The sequence below is a fragment of the Sciurus vulgaris genome (genome assembly GCF_902686455.1).
Source record: "Sciurus vulgaris genome assembly, chromosome: 1".
In the NCBI taxonomy this organism is placed as follows: Eukaryota; Metazoa; Chordata; class Mammalia; order Rodentia; family Sciuridae; genus Sciurus; species Sciurus vulgaris.
In genome coordinates, this window is record NC_136461.1 from 31,061,020 (window position 1) to 31,078,236 (window position 17,217).

At 45.4% G+C, this 17,217-nt stretch overlaps 1 long non-coding RNA gene across 1 annotated transcript in view; it reads left to right on the forward strand.

Moving 5' to 3' along the window:
- The first annotated feature begins 375 nt into the window (after positions 1-375).
- LOC306663325 overlaps positions 376-17,217 on the forward strand; it is a 31,434-nt gene continuing 14,592 nt past the window's right edge. Inside the window, exons 1-2 of the long non-coding RNA XR_013764451.1 lie at positions 376-448; positions 1,280-1,410. This is a non-coding gene — a long non-coding RNA (uncharacterized lncRNA). The remainder of the gene's footprint in view (positions 449-1,279; positions 1,411-17,217) is intronic.

A 17,217-nucleotide genomic window follows, 5' to 3' on the forward strand; every position in this document is an offset into this window, starting at 1 on the left:
GGTAGTCTTTTGACAGGGCCAGCTGGCACGAAAGACTTGTTTAAACCAAATTAGTTTCACGTCTTTTCAACAACCCCGCCTTAAGGTCCTTGTGTCATAGGAGAAACAGAACTCAGAAACAACTGTTGTGCATATGAGGGGGCTACCATAGAGCCTGCAAGAGGTTCTTAGGGCAGAATGGAGGGAGGGGTTAGTTCTGCCTATATGAAATTACAGAAGCTTTAAAAAAAAAAATTAAGGAAGTTCTCACCAGAGAAGGTGGTTTTGGAATTGGGACTCAAAGGATTGTTTTTAATTATTTATTTAGTTTTTCCTTGTCCTGTTTGTTTTCTAGGGACAGAAAATGAAGTGTATTCCTAGTTGAGAATATATAAAGGAAGAGACTGCCAACCAGGAAGCACAGTGGTTCTCTGTGTTGGAACTTTGGATACCAGGGAGACAGCAAGAGGTGAGATTAAAAATGCCTGGTGCAGGGGGACAAAGGGGCCCTGTGTGTCACCGTAAGGATTCTGAATTATTCTGCAGATATTCCAGGATATTCCAAAGTTCCTGAGCTACTATAACTCCCAAGGGTCACCTAGAAGTGAGGAACAGAACTGAGGGCGGCCTCCGACTCAGCCAACAAGAAACGGTAGCTGGCAGTCCTGCAATCTAGGGAAATGATTCTGCTGACAACCTGAACGAGCATGGTGGCAGATCCTTCCAGCCAGGCTTCCCATGAGTGAGACTCCAGCCCTGGAAAACCCCTTGACTGCATTCTTGTGAGACATGAGATAGAGGACTCGGCTGGACTTGGCTTCCCGACCCATAAACCGGTGAGATAATCAGCGTGTGGTTTTGAGCCTGTAAGTCCATGGTTACGCAGCAGTAGATACAATGCCCACTCCAACCCTTGACCCAAGTCCTATGATTATACCTCCATCCAACCTCTTTGTGAGTAATCCCCTAACAGATCTATGTGTGGGTGGCTTTATGCCTGTTTCTACATTTGGATCATACATATTTGTGGTAGTTAATTTTATGTGTCAACTTGAGTGGGCTGCAGGATACCCAGAAAACTGGTTAAGCATTATTTCTGGGTATGTCTATGAGGGTACTTCCAGAAGAGATTAGTATTTAGTACTGAAGGGAGTAGCTCCCCAGTGTGGGGGGCTATCATCCAATCTGTAGAGGGCCTGAACAGAACAAAAAGGCAAAAAAAGGGTTGAATTTGCTGTCTTCCCAACTGCTCGAGCTGGGACATTGATGTCCTCCTGCCTTTGGCACTTCTTGTTCTCAGGCCTTCAGACCTGGGCTGAAGTCTCCACTTTCAGTTCTCTAGCTCTCAGACCTTGGAGCCACACTACTGGATTTCCTGGGTCTTCAACTAACAGAAAGAAGATTGTGAAACTTCTCAGCCTCCATGATCATGTGAGTCAATACCTTACGATAAGTTCCCATATCTTTCTTTCTTTCTTTCTTTCTTTCTTTCCTACTGGTTCTATTCTCTGGAAAACCCTGGCTACTACAATTAATATTCAACCACAGACCTCTAGAAAGTACTTAGTGTGCCAAGTGTACCCTGAGACGAGTAAGCCCAAGGCCTCACTGAGGTGCTCACAGCATGGTGAGGGAGATAGTTATGATGCTGGGGTTGAGGAGGGTCCACTGTAAAAGTGAGATAGCTGAGGAAATGCCTGTGTACTTAGTGGTGTGTAAATGAGTTTGCTTTCCCAGAATTGTCTCATTTGATTTTCATAAACCTCTGAGGTGGATGCTGGTTTTACAGAGGAAGCAACCCCACCCACCCAGAGAGGTTCTGCGATTTGTCTTATATAACAAAAACATGATGAATCAGATCCAGGACTCTAACCCAGTTCTTTTGACTTTGAATTATTTGGCTAATTAAGAATCAGCTATACATTTCCATGTATTAATAGGTTCTATTGGAAGATCTAGCAGGCAAACTCTTCTAGAAAATTCTGTCTGATTTCAATGTCTCTACACAAGTGGATTCTATGTCACCTCACAGTCAGGGAATTGGAGACAGAAGGAGACCGGGACCTGTCTTATCCACCCTCAGCTAGCAGGTGGCAGGCATTCAAGAACTGAGGCAGAATTGTGAGTTTTAGGGGATCTAAAAATTTCCCTGTCTGTCTGAGGTGTTATTTAATGTGCCAGGGAGGATACAGAACAATGATACTCAAACTCAGGAACCAAAAAATCATCTGCAGAGACCTGATAAAAAGCTGGTTCTAGGGTCCTACCTACAGAGATTCTGATTCCCTGAGGCCCAGGATATATTTTCAACAGAATCCTCAGATTATTTGAACACAAGTAATCACAGGTCACATGTATATTAATGATAAAAGTTACAGTTTTCCTGTGCTCTGACAGGAGTTTCTCCCATACATCCCACTAATGTTTATTATTCCTTTTGTGTCCTGATAAATGTTTAACAATCGAATCTCTTTAGCAACCCAAAAGGAAAAAAGAAACACCCTGATCTGAAGCATTTGCTAGTATTCATGGTACGTGCTTGAGCCATGAGGAATAGCAAGCTACCAGTCCAACTTATTACAGAGTTGGAAGAAACTTACATCACTGGCCCTTGCCAGCTTGAGGAAGCACCAGAGGAGGCCCAGGGAGTACAGCCTTACCTCCATGGGCCTCCGGTGTCCCCACTTATAAAGTGAGGATGCCTGAAGGGTGTCTGATGGCTAATGAATTATGCTTCACTTAGACCTAATTGTTAGGTCTTAGCCCCAGGCCGTGGGGCTAGAGGAGGCTGCACTGAGGTGGTCAGCTTGCCTGGGCACTAGGGATAAGGAGGCAGAGTGGACCCTGCTCTGCTCACCACTTCTTTCTTGGAGAGGGTGAAGGCATTCATAGGCTGGGTGTACCAAACAGGGGCTTGGGAGTCAGAGCTGCTTCAAATCTTAACACCAAATACTTAACACACATCTCTGGGCCTGTTTCCTATCCTACAGCTAGGGAGCGTAATGCTGTAAGAACCCCACAGAGCGTTGTGAGTATTGAATGAGATAGAGACTGGCATGTGATCAAATTTCTGTGAATATTAATCTCTCCTTGTCTCCATTTCTTCCCCTCTCCATGACAGTTATTTCTCAAATTTTGCCAGAGACTAGTTAGACCAGAGTAATAAGTCACCCACAATGTGTAAGTTGAAGGAAAGATCCTTTGGATAATATATATATATGATATATATATCATATATCATAATATATGTATATATGCACATGTATGATATATATAATATATTGTATATATGTATACGTATATATACACAAAAAAATTGTGTGTGTGTGTGTTTCTCTACTATTCTGTCATGGGGACTGAACTTCCACCATTTAAATCTTTGTCAAAGCCCCACAGCAAAAGACCACCAGGAGCACACTGCAGCTGCACTCGATATTAGGACTATTCCATGCTACACAGAGGGCTTGCACACCTAGGGGCACAAAGGGACATCTCAGAAGGAGTGCGTGAAGAAAGACTTATAAGTAGGGGCTGTCAGAGAATAGGGCAACTCAGCAATTATGTTTATTAAGTTTTATTCAAGAGAAGGAGGAATGGAGCTGGGCTGTCAAACAGAAGCTGGCGAGGGACGCGGCTGACTCCATCGGTGCGATGGTGGGTGTTTGAGAAGGCAGACACCTGGGCTGTTGGTCCTGGACTTGCCAGTGACTCTTCATGTGACCTGGAACGAGTCATCCCCCTGCTTTGGGCTTCAGTTCCTTTTTCTAATGGCCTAAGGGCCCCTGCACTCAGGAAATATGTGAGTAAATATTTGTTGAATGAATGAGTAAAATGCTTGAATGACTTTCTACAGTCAGGATTTTGTTGCTTTTCCTGTTTTCCTTCTCTTTCTGGCGTAGCTGGTTTAATACTTTTCCTTTCCTCCTCTACTGCTTTCCCAACCCTCCCTCCACCAATTCTTGAGTCCCTGAACTCTTCTGGTCCCATGATCCAGCAGCAGCTGCTAACATAGCTACATCTCCCAGCAGCCCTGGGTCCAGTGACCTCAGCCTCATTTCCAGCTGTTCCTGCCACCTCCAGCCACCTCCAGAGTCTCCACCTCCACCTGCCCAAGCTCAGATGTACCTCTTGAGGGCTGAGACTTGCCTTGGAGATGACCCATTCCAACTTCCTCAGGTCCAGACGGAATACAATTTACCATACTCACAAGCAGAAACCTTGCCCCTTGATTGCTAGTTATGCCTCCTTTATCTTATGAATGAGGTTTGTTTAACTTAAAGTCTGTAGTATATTTAGTATATATCGAATATTTGATTCTACACACATTGACCTGTCTTCTGGGCTGGGTTCTGGGGACAGAAATAATCAAGCCTGTTAGTATCTTAATGGAATTCTAGTCAAATGGGGGAGAGAAACAAAAATCCCATCACAAGTATTCTAAGTAGACATAAAAAAAAAAAAAAGGCAGGAAAATGCTGCAGGAGAATGGGGAGGGAGTGAAGAACTGGCAGGGATGTAGAGAAGGTATGATGTCTGAGTTGGGTCTTGAAGTATGAGTAGGAGTTTGCTATGCAGAGAGTGTAGGTGTGGGTCAGAAGAGCATTGCAGTCAGGGTACTACTGAACTGTGGGGAGGCAGGGAGCCCTGTAGAGCATGGCAGAGGTCTCTGAGCATGCAGCAGTGATGCAGGGAGAGAGGACCATCATGGACAGGAGCCACCCAGGTTCTGATTTTGGTTCTGTCATGGAGTCACTGAATGCCTCTAGGCAGATCACCAGATCTCACTGTCTCGGTTACCTCCTCATGGCTTCAGGAAGATGCCTGTGTGGCCTTAGAGCTTCACAGCAGCTGTATACAATGTAGTAGCCATCAGTTACTAGGACCTGAAATTTAAATTTATTTCAAGTGAATAAATTTAAAATAATGTTCCTTAGTTGTACTAGCCACATTTTCAAGCGCCCCAAAGCTCCTGATGACTAATGGCTACCAGTTCAGATTTGCAATGTTCCCCAAAGGCTCAAGTGTTGAAGGCTTTGTTCCCAATGCAGTGATGTCCTGAGGTGAGCTTTTGGGAGATGATTGGATCATGAGAACTCTAAGCTCAGTGGACTAATCTGCTAATGGGCTCATATTTGAATGGATTATTGGGAAGTGGTGGAAACTGTAGAAAGTAGGACCTACTTGGGAAAACTGTCACTGGAGGTGTGCCCTTGAGGGGAATATCTCATCCCCCAGCTCTTTCCTTGCTCTCTCTGTTTCCTGGCTGCCATGATGTAAGCAGCTTTGCTCTACCATGTGCTCCTGCCATGGTATCCTGCCTTATCATAGGCCCAGAATCAATGGAGTCAAGTGACCACAGACTGAAACCTCTGGAATCATGAGCCAAAATAAATCTTTCCTTCTTTAAGTTGGTTTTCTCAGGTATTTTGTCACAACCACAAAGCTGATTGACATAACTGCCATATTGAACTGCACATGATATTGAATTCTTCCATCATCTCTGAAAATTCTAGTGGACTGTACTGCTCTAGAGACCTATGATTCTGAAAAGAAGAGGGCTTTCTCCCATCATAATTCAAGGTCTCCAACTTCCCACCTGTGTATTTTCCAGGAGACCTCAAAGAATCGGATGGAGAGGATACTGCATTCCACTGCCTAATCTTGGTTCCTGTCACATAATCAAAATCAGAGGGCAGGGGTCCTTGTCCCTTTGACAATACACTCTTTTCTCTGATTTAGTTATGTGAAGACCTATTACAGTGCCTGTCTCATAATAGGGATATTTTTAAGTACTCAGCTAGTTTCACCCCCAGTTTTATAAATGAGGAAACTGAGGCCCAGAGTGGCCTGGTATAAGATCCAGGTCTCTAGATGTCCAAGTTACCTTGATATTGGATTTAGGATGCAGTAATGGTATTTGGGCCTTTCTCTTAAGAATTTTATTGAAGTTATAGTCTAAAAGATCCTATAAGAAACTTGTATGTCAGACATACAACCTTTATCATTGCTTTATTTACGATATTTTTATGTGACAGTACTCAACCTTAGAGAAATTAACCATTGGACAACCTTGTTTGTAATACACAAAACTTTCATTTGATCTGGCCCAATGACTTAATAAAAAGAGTTAGGTGGAAGGTAGAATCACTAATTTTTTTTTTTTTTTTTTTTTTTTTTGTGGTGCTGGGGATTGAACCCAGGGCCTTGTGCTTGCAAGGCATGTACTCTACCAACTAAGCTATATCCCCAGCCCTAGAATCACTAATTCTTAAACACAAATTTATCACCTATTACATACCAAACACAGCTTTAAGAAGGTCTGATAGATAATTCAATAACTGTGAAGTAGAGTGAGTAATCTCATTACTTTCATTTTGCAGACAAGGAAATGGAGGCCAAATCAAATAACTTGCCCAAAAGTCTTACAGCTACTGACGGACAAAGCTCCAGACAGGCCTCAGACCCCCCGACCCCCACGCTGCAGCTTCTTAATCCCTGCCCACAGCCCTTCCAACTGTTTAATATTAAGATTTTCAGGAGCCTTTGAGACCAGTAGTTCAATCCTTTTGTTTTACTCATGATGATACTGAAGGCCATAGAGGGGCATTGATCCACCTAAGATGACAGTGAGTTTTTATGACAGATCTTGGACCTGAGTGTAGGTCTCCTGACTTTGTTCAGTGTTCTCTTTTTACCACTACTTTAAAAGAGTCTAATAAACAGAATTACCCACTGACCATCTGCTGTGTGCCCAGTTTGTGCTGGATGTGTTTATGGAAAAACCTCAGATTTGCAGAGAGAAACCCCGGAGTCAAATCTTTGGTTGTTTACCCAGGTGCTTAAACAAGTCACTTTTTATATTTTGGACTCAATTTATCCAGATAAAGAATAAGTATATAATTTCCTTAAGAATTAAGTCCGAAGACTTGACCCAAAGTAATTGCTCAAGAAAAAGGAGTAGATGCTAAAGACACAGGTCCTGTCCTTTACAATCTGGATACCAAGGCAAGATTGACATGCCCCAGCGTGATCACGGGGTATCCGAGAGCAAGTTTGCTACCAGGTTAGACAATGAATGTTACAACAGTTGATATGTGGTTGGCTCCATCTGGCAGTGGAATTTTTTTTAACCTTGAGGTGATTTCAATATCAAGAAATCATTCTGGGGAGAGGCTGGCCTGCATGAGCCCACAATGGACACTAGGTGGCGCTGGTGGCCTACCTAGAAACTGGAGAGCACCACAACCAGTCTGGGAATCCCATGACCTACAGTTTCACTCTTGCTACTTCTGGGATAAGGAATTTATAGTTCCTGGGGGTCTGAGGGTCAGGGCACTCTGCCTGGGGAAAGAAGGATAAAAGGAGATTGCATGTTTCTTATCTCCATTAATCTTCACACCCACCCTTTCCAGTAGTATCTCAATTTCATACACAAGGCACTGTGATTCAGAGAAGAAAAATAATTTCCCCAAGGGTTAGTATTGAGAAGTGGCTCCAGGCCCACTGATCCCAAATCCCATGCTCTTTCCAGGAGAACATGTTCTTCCCAGCCGCCAGACTCACTCTGTCAACAAAGACAAATCAGGATGTGAGGTAATACAAGAAAATAGGACACAAAATAGCTCAAGTAGCTCCTCCTTGGGACCTGTCCAGGCCAGCTCCTGACCCTTGTTCACCAAGTCCATGGTAGTAGCCGCCATAACTGTCTCCCTATTTCCATTTTTGTACCCTGCGGATCTGTTCTCTACAGCAGTGTTATTAGAATGAAACCATATCACAGTTCAAAACCCTTTGATGGCTTTCTATTCCCATTAGAAGAGTCCGAATTTCTCATCCTACCTATAAACAGTGGAGTGCAGAGTTAGGGTGCCCTAATCCATAGCATTTGCTAAGAATGATGTACATTCTCCATCCATGGCCAGTCTCATGGTTCCAATGTGACGTCACCAAGCTCAGAACTGGGAAGAGATGTGAACAATCAGCATTCAAGAGACCTAGCACACTGCTGTACAGAAGCCCCACTCATAGAATCTGGCCCCAGATTATTTTTGTAGGCAAGATGTGAATTTACTTTTACTTGTCCTATTGAGCATGCATTTCAAATCCTTCTTTAATCCTGAAGAATCCCTTGTTTCTTCTATCATGCTTCCCTGGTCATCCCCTGTTCTGGAACTCCTACATAGCACTCTGTTGATCTATACTTGGCATCTCTTAACTGCTTGGGGCATGGAATGTCTGTTGTCTCCCAGTATCTACCGCTCCCCTCCTTTCCTTAATAAAATCTCTTAACTTTTAAGTAGTCACATGGCCTCTTGGGATAAAAAATTACACTTTTGAGCTTCCATTGAGCAACATATGGACGTATAATTGAGCATTGGACAATGAATATAAGAAGGAGACTTGTGGCACTCTCTAGAAGATGAGATGGCTGAAGATGATGATGAAGATGAACCACGAAGTAGAAATTGGACGAAAGGAGCCTGGGTCTTGACAACTTTATGTGGTTGCCCTCTTAGTCCTAAAGTACCTGATGACCTACCAGTCCATGAGAGAATGGACTTGATTCTTGCTTAAGCCTTAGTTATTTTCCTATAGGTCTTAGTTTGAATTCCCCAAAAGCAGATCCTGAGAACAAAAGTTTGTATGCAAGTAGTCAATTTGGAGAATGATCCCAGGGAGCACAGTGAAGAAGTAGGGAGGTGAGACAGAGAAGGAAATAAAGCTAACAAAGGATTCGATCACGGGCAAGGCACTGCTGGGTACAGTTGAGGATCAGAGAATGCACCTGTGGCCAGAAAAATGCTCTTAAGTGGAGACACCAGAAGCTGTCATCCTGAACAGAGCTGTTGTCAAGTGACTGCTGGGGTCAGCCAGGGGAATGTGGGCCAGGCAATGGCAGTATCTGCAGCCTATCTATTGACTTAGAGCATTCTCTAACTCCTACAGGGCTCTTTCCCATAATTTATCTCTTCTCCTTTTGCTGCATCCTAGGTTAAATCTCCATTCTTTTTTCCCAATAATTACTCCTATCTTTTACCTTGTCCAACCTAGATTTATTCTACCTCTTTAGCTTATTTCAATTATATATATATGTATGTTTCTCATTACCAGTGTTTCTAAATTGTTCTTTAGTGTCTACCCTGTCTTTAATTTGTAATTTATTATTCTTTTCATGGATGGTTGTTATTCTTTTTAAAAATTTTTAAATTTATTTTATTTTTTTATTTTTTAGTTGTCAGTGGAGCTTTTTTTTATATATATGTGGTGCTGAGGATCGAACTCAGGGCCTCATACATGCCAGGCAAGCATGCCACCACTGAGCCACAGTTCCAGTCCATGGATGTTATTCTTGATGTTATTTGAGGGGCCCCACATTTATTTATTTTGAAGTTGTTTTCAGATAACTCTGTCATTTTACGTTTTTCTGTCGTGGGCTCATTCTCCCAATGATTGATTTTGTTGGTTGTCTATGTCAGCATTCATCTTCTCCAAGTATTCTGGAATTTCAGTTTGTAAGCTTTTCCGATGTGGGACTAATTTTTTTGGGTGGGTTCATGCTGCATGGTGGTTTGATGGTTTCTCTGCACTCCTGGGACCCCATCAGGAGTCAGGTGTTATGCTGAGGACTCGGGCTCTCTTTCTTTAGTGAGGGTGGGGTGTTCACATATGTAGTCACTTGGTGGCCGTCTCAGATGGGGCTTATGCAGCTACTTATACCCTAAGGGAGTCAAACTCCGGGCTGCTGGCCCTGCTACTGAGCCACCCCAGGCCACCCATCTCTTTTTGCATTTCTGGTCTACAGAGATGTATATCCTGATTTTGAGAAGGGCTATTCCTGTTTGGAGTCAACCTTTTTCTGTCATTGCTGTGATTTAGTGCATGGAGGTGGGATTGCAAACATGAATTTGCAGCACTATCTCCACCAGAAGTTTCTAGACCCTTCAATCTCTGCAGGCAGATGCCCCCTGACTGGCTAGGGTTGTTTCTAGTAGCCAGCATGCAGATGCAGGGAGGAAAGGCATCTGCCCTTCTGGAAGCCCCTGTTCTATTTGCTAACAAGATGCAGGCCCTGGAGCACCCAAAGCGTACTCAGACCTCCTGGCCCCCAGCCTTTGGTTCATGGCTCCAGATTCTCCCCAGTCACCCCATCACAGGGCATCCTGCCAGCACTCCACCCCAAAGGTCTTCACTGCCTGGGGCTTTAGGTGTTCACAGCCATATTTGCATTTCAACAAGGGACTCATAAAGATGTTTTCATCTCTAAAATGTACAGGAATGGAATTCAAATGGCGGAATGACAGACTGTGTGTGGGGTTGATTGGCTGGGTCAGAGACATCACACCTGGCTGCCGAGGAGAGCTTTCCAACGACAGGAGCTGTCCAACAAGGAGTGGGCTGCTGTCACCGGAGGAACTCAAGCGGTGGACAGCTGACCTTCCAGTGCGGCCCTGGATGGAGGGAGGCTTAAAGCAAGAAGGAGAAGCAAAGCTAACGGCTCCACAAAAGCATTTTGCACACTGTGAAGTGTTGCTGAAATGTTATTCCTGTGCTAAGAGGCTGCATGGCCACTCTGAAAGTGAGTCTCTCAGCCCAGGTTGCTGCCCTATACCAGTCCCCAGAGCTTGGGCATGAGCTTCCTCTTCTGTGGGTCTTATCTGTGAATGAAAGGGTTGGCCTCAAACCTGGAGGTCCTCAAAGTCTTTTGCAGGGAAACACAGAGGCCAGGTGACACCGGACTTCTCCACTGTCCCTGAAAATTCAGCCTTCTTGGCCTTCTCGACACACGTCTACCCACCTGTGGTCCACTCTGAGCAGGTGACGCCAGTGGCCAGTATTACTGCCTTATTTTCAGTGTTTTACAGTTACCACAGCGGAAAGACTTGCCTTCTTCTGTACAATTGAAAAATACTAGTGGAATTACCATTTTTGTCTGTTTCCATTTCAAAGCCATAGTAGTCCACACCCCCCACTACCAAATTCTGCCACATTTAAGATGCCCTTTAAAATAACTCTTAAAGGTAAATATAATTCTAGAAAAACATTCTGAGGAAAAAAATGGATATCCCCCCCCCCAAACTTTTGTAGGGTTCCAGGTGTAGCTCTGTGGTAAGCGAGCTTGCGTAGCATGCCTGAGTTCCATCACCCATACCGCAAAGCAAAACAAAGCTTTTATAACACACTTGCTAGCTCAGTAAGGCATTTTCTTAAGGATACTTCCAGCATTAACTTTCTTTCCTGGCCCCAGCAGGGAAAGGAAGCCCCTGCCCCCAGCCCAGGTGGTAGCTGGTGGCTGCCTCAAGGAAGGAAGAGCCCTTGTATCTATTGAGCATTGTGAGCGTCAGGAGCACTGTCTCCCTTAGTCCTTCTAGCAGGTGAGGAACCTGGACAGAGAGGTGAAGTCACACAACCGGGAGGAGGCGGTGCACATCCTGCTCAGATGCCCGCTCTCCAGCTCCTCCAGGAGGCTTCTGCTCTGCCCTCTACTCTCAGGGTGGGTTTTTAGATTATGTGAGAATTTCCGTGTGGATTATAACCCTTGGGTCATGACATTCTGTCATGACTATGTTAGCGTTCATCTGTGTGGTGGTTAACATCTTGGGATAACTTAGCTGATTGTAAGAATAGTACGTGGGTTTGGAGATACACTGACCTACATCCCCAAGTGTCTGATTCTGCAACACACACACACACACACACACACACACACACAGAGGACATGATCTGCTTTTTGACAACTTGGGGGGGGTGACTTTTTAGTTTAAAATAATTATAGATCCACCATGGGAAGTTGCTAAAATAGTACAAAGGTCCCATTACCCTTTATCCAGTTTCCCCGTGGGACCATATCAAAACCAGGAAATTGACATGTGTGTGTCCTGCATCATTTTTATCCCATGTACAGACTGGTGTCACCCCCAAGATACAGAACTATCCCATCATCCCACAGGTCCCCCTTGCACTAGCCCTCACAGTCACGGCCACCCCTTCCACCATCCCTGGCCCTGGCAGTCACTAATCTGCTCCCCGTTTCTATAATTTTGTTATTTTGAGAATGGCATGTAAGTGGGATTGCACCGGTGGTAGCCCTGGAGACTGACTTTTCTCACTAGCACAGGGCCCTTCCGATCCATCCAAGTTGTTGCATTTATTAGTAATGGCTCCTTTTATTGTTAAGTAGTAGTCCATGAGTGATTTTTTTTTATTGGTCATTGAACTCAGGACTCCACATGTACTAAGTGAACATTCTGTCATTGAACTTCATCCCCATTTAATTTTTTTTTTTTTAAATTTTGAGACAAGCTCTTACGAAATTGCCAAGCCAGGCCTCAAATTTGTGATTCTCCTGCCTCAATCTCCTGAGTCACTAGAATTACAGGTATGCACCAACACTTTTTTTTTTTAAATTCAGAAATACAAAAATATAGCAAAATAATCCCAAGTCCCCAGATTGGGGTCAGGGTCTTCTGGACTTGCTGGGCCCTACAGACCAGGTGCAAAAGACAGGACCACTTGCCCCAAGCCCCACTGCTCCCAACGCTCTCCTCACAGGGACTCCATCTGGCTGCTGCTGCTGCTCTCTTCACATCTGTCTCCTCTCTTTTCCCCTCTCTTTCTCCTTGCCCCGTGTCTCCATCTGTCTCTGAGTCAGTCTCTCTCTTTTTCTCAAGCCATAAAACATGGCTAAATGCAATTTCCATTGAGTGCAAAATCTTATGTCTGTGCTTCATTATTCTGTCTGGCTTGGTACATGTTTTCAATTGCATAATTCCCCTCCTTCCTCATTTTCTCCCCAAGACTTTCTCCCACATAATATGAACATTTTGGGGCCCCGCTTTTGACAGTTCTGCTTTTGAATGCTGTGAAAAGTAGAGCGAGTGCCTCTTTCAGTCCTGCACCACCAGGGAAGCTGGGTTGGCAAGTTCCCTGGGGTTCCTGCTGAGTTTTGTCCCCGAGGCCAGACCTGAAGTGGGAGTGCCTCTTCACCAGCCCACCAGTAGCCAGGGCTTTGTCTGCAGCACCTGCCTCCGAAGGCTTCAAAGAGCATTCCCACGGCCAGCTCAAGATCTTCCCCCTGCACTGGCTCCGCACTCCCCTCTCCAGCTGTTCAGACCCTTAAACATCTGGACCAACCCTATTCTTCCATTTGTTCTTTCTTTCATTCATATGTGACCGGGCAATTCTGTTTCTTGCTCCAATAGTCTTTGCAGTTTTAGTAGAAAATAATCTAAATATGTAAAAAGAAGAGAAGAGTTAAATATATTGTGATAGGTCCTGTAGGATCAGATATTACAAAGTCATTAAAAATCATGGTTTGGAGGGTTTTCAGAATGGGAAAATACTCATGTACTGTTAGAATCCTAATGATGTGGAAACACATAGGCATGAAAAAAAATGGCTCAGAGAATAGGCACCAAAGTGTTAGTGGTTTTTATTTCTGGATTGTGGAATTATAGATGACTTTTAAAATTTTTCTTAATGTTCACAATGAGCATGTTTTATCTTTATAATCACAAACTAATATCATTATTAAAACTAAACGAACTCTGCTGGATAAAAAGTCATGTCTGCAGCCCTCCACTCAAGTGGCGTCACCGGGATTCAGCATCTCCCCTCTGGCTAACTCCACCGGAGGGAGACCACTGTCCAGGCACTTCTCCTTGAACTAAGGCCCCTGCCACGCTCTGCATTGTAGCTGAGTGACTTCTCTGTTTCTTCCCTCTGGACATAGTTTCAAATGCAGTTTGCAAAATGGGAAGATCCTCCTTGATGTCCTGCCTCTCTGCACGGCATTGTTGAAGCCAGGTACTGCCCCGCCCCCTGAGGCAGTACCATATGTCCTCCTCAGCAGCCTCAGAGTAGATCAGATGGTTTCTGTGCTCTTTGTGTATCCAACATCCAAGTAACACAAGAGCAGCCACGCAGCTGAGCCCTGTCCCTGCCGGGACCAGCATTGACCTTGGCCTTCCAGGTAGTGTGCAAGGAACCCAGTGTTCCCTGGTTCCAGTCCAGTAAGAGTTCTAGAAGCCTGAACACTGCCATTCAGTCCTCCCCAAGAAAAGAGGACCAATGATCCTATTTGCTGTATGGAAAATTACATACACTGTGTGGACACTTGTGTTTTATTTTTTCAGTGCTAGGAATGGAACACAGGGCCTTGTGCATCATGCTCAGCAAGCCCTTTACCACTGAACTACACTCCCAACCCTGACAGGAATGTTCGAACCAGTTCTGAGCATAAGCAATAGTAGTTGGGCTTCCTCAATGGTTTAGGGCTGGGCTCCAGGGCCAGTCTGCCTCAGTTCCAAATTTAACTCCACCCCGTTGGGCAAGTTTCTTCCTCTCCTTTGTTTCTGTTTCCTCATCTGAAAAACAGGAGGAATAATATTACCTGCTTTATAGGAACAGTCATGGATTTAGCAAGCCAATTTAAGTAGCCTAGAAAACAGCACCTGTCTTGGAGTAGCACACAGTGAATGTCAGCTATTATTCTTATTATTGTGAAATGTGTTCATGGGGATGAGAAGGCAGGATATTTGACATTGGGGTGCTCCCAGAAAAGCCCAGATGTGATGAATACCAAATGAGGATTAGCAATTAAAAATCCTGCCTCATGTCTGTTTCTGAGTGAGGCAAGTTATAAAGAATTGCAGACTGCTGTTTGAGGGGATATAAAAAGAGAAGGGATGAGGGTACTGCTTGGGAGGGGCTCTCCATGCTTGGCCTGGAAGGAGGCAGATAAAGGGGCCTGGCAGGAAGGACCTTGTGAACAGAGAGGGATGTAGCAAGCTTCTTTGGAAATTGAGGTATCCCAGCTGGGATAGGAGGTTCATGGGGGAAGTTGGACAAGGAATATTTTTGAATCCATAGCAATGCCCACCAATAGACTCTTTTGTCTCACAACCACACACAGGGTAGACATATAAGTGAATCAATGGAGGCCCAGATTGGGTGATGGCTTGTTCAGGACTCTGCACCTAGAAGGAATGGGGCTAAGAATCCAGTCACGAATTCCAGGGTTGTGCACACAAGCCCCCTGCTCCTGCCTTCCCCAGGGCCACAGAAGCCTCCATTCCAGTGGTGGGGACGGGGAGGCCTGAGGCCTGAGGGGACACCTGGCTGCCGGGAAGAGGGAGGGGCTGAGGGAGACCCAGCCCCAGGTGTGCGAGAGACCCAGTGCCTGGGCAGCCACTTGGGGAAAAAGCAGAAAGTAGGTCAGTCACGCAGGAGACGGAGCGTGAAATTAATGAGCACGCGGGAGCTGGAGTAGTCACCTTCCGAGAGGGCGGAAAGGAGGGAATACAGTCCCTCTGAGAGAAGCATGGGGCCTGAGGAGGGGCTGGCGCAGGTCAGGCAGGAGACCTGGGCTTGTGTTTTCTCTCACGGTCCCAAGGATTTGGGGGACATCGGTGGGGCGGGATGGGGAAAGGATGGGGGCAGCAGGGTAGAGACTGGCCAGAGGGGCTGTGGGATGTGAGCTCTGTGAGGGAAGGGGTCTTGTTGTTTTCTTAATGCTTTCTGCTTCCTGCTGCCTCGGACAGTACCTGGCACACTGTGGACATATTTGAATAAATAGGTGAAGAGAAACGGCTCTACTGTGGACATCATTGTGCGTCCTGGGTGAAGGAGGCCTCTGTTCCTTATTTGTGCAGAGGGACATCCGCTGAATTCAGGAACGTTTGCTGAGTGCCAGCCATTGTGCTGTCCCTGAGCTACTTGCACGGGAATGTGAAACACAGTCAAGGAAGTGGCCAAACAAGGGTTTGAAGCTGGGGACAGGTCCACATTGTGACTTTCTTGGATCTTAGGCCTTTTTGCCTTTGTGGGTCCTTTTTACACACACACACACGTACTTAACAAGTATATTTACAACCCCTGCTATAGTTTGGATCTTGAATTCTCCAAAAGCCCCTGTGTTAAAAGCACGGTCCCCAGGGTGGTGCCATTGGGAGGTGCTGGGGAACTTTAGGAGGCGGGGTCTGGTGGGAGGCCCTTAGGCCATTGAGATCATGCCCCCTGAAGGGAATTGTGGGACTCCTGTCTCCTTGCTTTTTCTCCTTTTGCTTCCTAGAGGATGAGGTGACTGGTTTTGCTCTACCACATGTTCCCTCCACAATGTGATACTGTGCCACAGGCCCAGAGCAATAAGGATCACAGACCTCCAAAACTATGAACCAAAATAAACCTTTCTTTTTATTAGTTAGTTGTCTCAGGCATTTTGTGATAGAGACAGAAAACTGACTAGCACAATCTTGGTATAAAGACAAATAATATTACAGATTAAAACATTTTCTTTGTCCTAAAATTTCATTTTTTCCCTTCTGATTTTAAAAGAAATCAAAACATTTTCATGAGTCCTCAAGTGTGTGGGCTCAAGACATTGAATGAGAAGGAATTTGCTTGGTCAAAAAACTAGGGAAAGCCATTTCCAAGTGGAGAGAGCAGCCCAGGCAGACATGGCTGGGAGTCCCGCTGTAGAAGAGCAAATTGTCTTTGTGAGGTGGGGCACAAGATGAAATAGGAATTTTGGATGGAGGAATATAGTCTTGAATGCCCTGTTGTGTGTATCCTAGAAATGTAGCTAAGAGTTTTAAATCATAGCAGAGGCTCTGGAATAGCATTCACAGGTTGCTGGTGGGAAGGGCAGACTTTTGGTTTTTCAGTCCTGAAACTGCCAGGGATGGTGATGGATGCTTGCTAATTTTCTCCCAGCTCTGGGGACTCCCTCAAACTGGGCAGGACAAAGCTGGAGGTGGGGCAGGATGTGTGGAGAAGTGAGAATCCTAGTTGGCTCCCTTCTTCTCCCCACAGCACAACATGGTATTGCTTTGGGCTGGAGGAAGGGGTTTCTCCTAGAAATGCCCTTCACACGAGCTTCCCTGGAGAAGTGGATAGAGGGGATGCAGGCCGGATTGGTGGGCAGGCTGGGGGCTTTGGTTCAAGAACAATTTGGGCTCAAGTCCCAAGACACCACCGACAGTGCTTCACCTTTGTAGGCCTCAGCTCCTCTAATGTGGCTCTTCCCTGCAGGGCTGTCAACATGCTGGTCAGGGCACAGATGTGGGGGCACCTTCAGGGGGTGGCACTGGATGTGAGGTTCACCCCATATTTCACCAGGAGATGTGCCATGTCAGGAGCAGCTCCACTCTCTAGGGACTGTCTCACTACCCTGAACAGCCTGAGGTCATTGCTTTGGGGCTGCCTGTTGAAGATTTGGTCTGGATCCTGCTCCTGGGGCAC